Source organism: Peromyscus maniculatus, chromosome 17, assembly GCF_049852395.1.
Source record: "Peromyscus maniculatus bairdii isolate BWxNUB_F1_BW_parent chromosome 17, HU_Pman_BW_mat_3.1, whole genome shotgun sequence".
NCBI lineage: Eukaryota > Metazoa > Chordata > Mammalia > Rodentia > Cricetidae > Peromyscus > Peromyscus maniculatus.
In genome coordinates, this window is record NC_134868.1 from 35,814,199 (window position 1) to 35,818,939 (window position 4,741).

Sequence of the window (4,741 nt, forward strand, 5' to 3'; positions counted from 1 at the left end):
ATCAGAGTGGCCTGTACACAAATCTGTGGGGGCATTTTCTTGATTAGTATTGATGTGGGAAGGCCCAGGCTACTATGGAACGTGCAATCCCTGCACAGATAGCCAAGAGGCAGCAGGCTGAGCAAGCCATGAAGAGCAAGCCAGAAAGCATGCTCCTCTATGGCCTCTGCTTCAATTCCTACCTCTAGGTCCCTCCTTGAATTTCTGCCCTGACTTCCCTCAGTGAAGGATTGTGACCCCAGAGTTGTTAGCTGTAATGAAACCTTTCTTCTCCAAGTCACATTTGGTAATTTTCTTTATCACAGAAATAAAAAGCAAATTAGAACAATATTGTAACATATTCACAATTTACAAACTTGTTCTTGTATCTTAATTTTTTCCCCAAAAACAAGGGAATGAGGCTGAATCTATGCATTCTTTAAAGATTAAAAAAAAGAAGAACAGCAAACCTAAAATTTAACACAAACCAAGAAACTTCTCTAAGAGGTAAAATAAATCATTAAAGGAACTATTTCTTCCACCCTAGCTGGAATCAAGTTGACAAAAAAGAAACTAACTAGTAGCTATGATTAAAACTAGTTTACTTCAAAGTACTTTCTCAACTTGCTATAATATAAATAATTATAATGTAAAAAATGGAAATAAGACCAATTGTCTATTCTAACCCAACAAAATAATTATTCAATGAGGAAAAATTTCAAAGAATGATAACATATGTGATTGGAGTTTTGTCTATTTTCTATTCAAATGCAATTTATTTCTTATCATAAAATGTAATCTCCACAAACTGTATAAGACAGAGACAGAATGATCCAGAGACATGAAGAAATAGTGCACTAGATCGCCTAGCCTTGGAAACCAATTAAAACAAAGTCTCTGCAAATACACAATCTTATATATTAGAGTCAACCAAACTCAGGGAAAATTAGGAAAAAAATCTATCTGACATTTAATTTACTTTTATAATTCATAATTTTATAATTGTTATGAAAATAAATACTGTACCCTTTAAAAATAAAAAGAATAAACTGTACACAGGAGAAATTAGTGTCTACTTGTAGTCATCTGTATTAGTTAGGGTTTCTATTGCTTTGAAGAGACACCATGACCATCCCAACTGTTATAAAGAAAAACAATTGGGGCTGGCTTACAGTTTCAGAGGTATAGTCCATTATCATCATGATGAGAAACATGGCAATGCAGAGGCAGATACAGTGCTGGAGATGAAGCCGAGAGTTCTACATCTTGATCTGAAGGCAGTAGAAGGAATCTGTGTGCCACAGTGGGCATAGCTTGAGTATATGATACCTCAACCCCCTCCCACAGTGACACACTTCCCCCAAAAAGATCACACCTACTCCAACAAGACCATATCTCCTAATGTTGCCATTCTCTCTGGGCTAAGCATTCAAATGCATGAGTCTATGGGGACCATACCTAATCAAACCACCTGTAGTGGGTAGCCATTCCAGTTTGGATCTGGAAGCTCCAACCCCCATTGAGACTCTGGCAACTGTCACGCCTACGAGGCGGGGCGAGGGGAGGTGCTGGAAACCTAGGAGCTGGATGGGCAAGCGCTCGCTCTGGGCGCGCTCTCTGCGCCTGGACCCTGGATGGTGGAGATTGATTGTGCAGAGCTCCAGAGAACACCGCTGGATTGCTATACGCCTTCCCCAGACCCCCGCGACCTATCCATTCTTTCATTTGTAAGTCATCCACTAAATAAATCTTCCTTTTAACTACGTGGAGTGGCCTTTATAATTTTCCCCAATATCTGGCGAAAAAAAAAAAAAAAAAAAAAAAAAAGGGGGGGGTGGGGCGGAAGAAATGGAACGGATAGGTATAAGATATGATGGTAAATCATTGTATATACTAGTAAACAAACTTGGTAAAATAGCAACCTTAGACAATTTGCACTGTAATTTGTACTGTTACAGATTCTTATATGTTGATACAAATGTAAACTATTTTTATACTCCTGTTTAAGATAATTTGTATATTGATACAAATACAGAACTATATTTGTTATAATGTACATATATTTCTACTCTTATTTGAAACATTTTTATATTGATACAAATGTAAATTTATATCTGTCATACTTTATATATGTTCTACTTCTGTTAGGATATTTGGTATATTGATATATATTTAAGATTATTGTCATATTGCATATCGCACTATATATTCCTACCTCTGTTATAAATATCTTGTGTATTGTCACAATTTTGAAGTCATCGTTCTTCACCATACATTTGCTTATAGACTGTTTACCTTATTTACGTGAAGCCTTAGTCCTTAGGTTATTTCGGTAGATAAGATTTATAGATTTATAGTCGCCTATGCCTGTCATCTCTATAGTTACGTTAGTTAGGTTATCCAGATTTACAGATACATAGGTCAGATGGACAGGTAATCTTCAAACACTTCATAGACCTAGAGAATATGGCATTTAAATAACTTAGAATTCTGTTGACGTGAGGCACAATTGCTCCTGGCTGCACCAATTGATCCCGAGAGAATGTTGGGCTTCTAAGACATTTCCATTTGGAAGTTTGTCTTTTTGGCACAAAATGGCCTACGGGGCAAAGAACTGCCCTTGCCTTGATGGCTGACAGTACAAATGCAATGCTGTCCTTTCTGGACAAGCGGGACACAAGGAAAGCGACCACTGTACTCTGCCAAGACAGGGTAAGATGGTCTTTCAGAAATCCTGCTTCTGAAAATGGTCTGTCAGATACTCTAGGCCTGTAGCCAATTTGAATGCACCAACAATGCTGAGAAACATTAGGTGACTGTCCAGGCTGCCAGCTGTCTTGGTCTACTCTTGCAAGATTCCCGAAGTTGCTTGCATCCGTCTACCATTTCTCAGGTACCATTATGTTCCTTCTCAGGTCTTTGATGGGATTGAAGACTAGCAGTTATAGTTACAACTTAGTATATATAATATCTTAGATAGAACATATTAAGTATTAGATTCAGGTTCTTTAGGATAGGACACCTTTGAATGATCTTTATAACATGCCATTTACCTATGCTCTATACTTCTCTGGATTTTAGAATGTGTTTCTTGCTTGATATTGTTTGCATTGGTTGTAGTTACATCTTATCTAGGTCATTATCCCTCATTATTTCTGGACAATATTTGATAACCATTCCTTTGTATATAGTCTTGTATTAGTTTAGAACCTTCTTATTTAGACGAAAAGGGGGAGATGTAGTGGGTAGCCATTCCAGTTTGGATCTGGAAGCTCCAACCCCCATTGAGACTCTGGCAACTGTCACGCCTACGAGGCGGGGCGAGGGGAGGTGCTGGAAACCTAGGAGCTGGATGGGCAAGCGCTCGCTCTGGGCGCGCTCTCTGCGCCTGGACCCTGGATGGTGGAGATTGATTGTGCAGAGCTCCAGAGAACACCGCTGGATTGCTATACGCCTTCCCCAGACCCCCGCGACCTATCCATTCTTTCATTTGTAAGTCATCCACTAAATAAATCTTCCTTTTAACTACGTGGAGTGGCCTTTATAATTTTCCCCAATACCACCATACCATCATAACTCATGTCATCCTCAGACAGTGAATGTGGTAGATGCAATATGGATTCCCATGCTGATATATCTTGAGCAGATATTAATTTTTTAGGAAAGGTCTCACTGTGTAGCCTTGAACTCATGATCATCCTTGAGTCTACCTCCAGAAGGCTATGATTACAAACATGAACCTCCATGCCTAGCTCCTTTTTCTTTTAACTACGCTTTTGGTAATTTTACATATATACAGTGTATCCTAATCTCACTCACCCCAAATTCCTCCCTTGCATTGTCTGTGAACACCCCAAAACTTGCTCCTCCTACCTTCATGTTCTTTTTCTGGTAGCATAGTGGGTCCCATTAGTGCTGTATGCATGAGAATGGGCAACCCACCAACAACCACACTCCCCCAAATTATTCCCTGTCCCCAAGGAACATCAGTTGCCCATGACTCCTTGGTAGCTTGGTAGCTCCTCCCCCGCTCATGCTAGATTATTGACCGACTTGATCCTAATCAGGTAACCATAGGTGCTGGGAGGTCCTAAGTGCAATGCCCACATCATGTCCAGAAGACAGGATTCCCCAACTTTATTCTTTCTGCCTCCTTTTCCACAGTGTCCTTGTACCTTGTGAGATGGTAGTATAAAAGATGTCTCACTTGGGATGTCAACTCTTAGTTTGTGAAGAGGTTTTTTTTTTTTTTCAAAGTTGGTTTTTGTCCTGAAAGGTACATATTTTTTTCCTTTTACTAATTTCTGAGTCATCTCAAAAATGGAATAAACTCTACAGATAAACTTGCCTATATAAGACTTGTTTAATCACAAGGCTGAGTAATCTGTAGAACTGATAAAAAAAAATACTCTTCAAAGCTGAGGAAATGATAATAGTAAAAATTAACCAAAATCTAGGAAAAAGATAACATGGCTTGCAAACACCAGGATGATTAAATTTTAATTCCATTAAATTAAAATATTAATTTGATGTAAATTTATTATTTTATGAAATTGTTGCAGAAACTTTTTAGGCATTTTTTTACCCCATTAATTATTTCTTACTGAATTTTACCCTTTCTGCTTTGTGTCTTCTCTCCCTCAAGTTATAAAACTTGAGTTATAAAATTTATATATACATATAATATATAAAGTATAAAAGTTACAAAATCCATGATCTTTGCAGCACTATCTCACAAACTACAAATTAAAATTCTTTCACA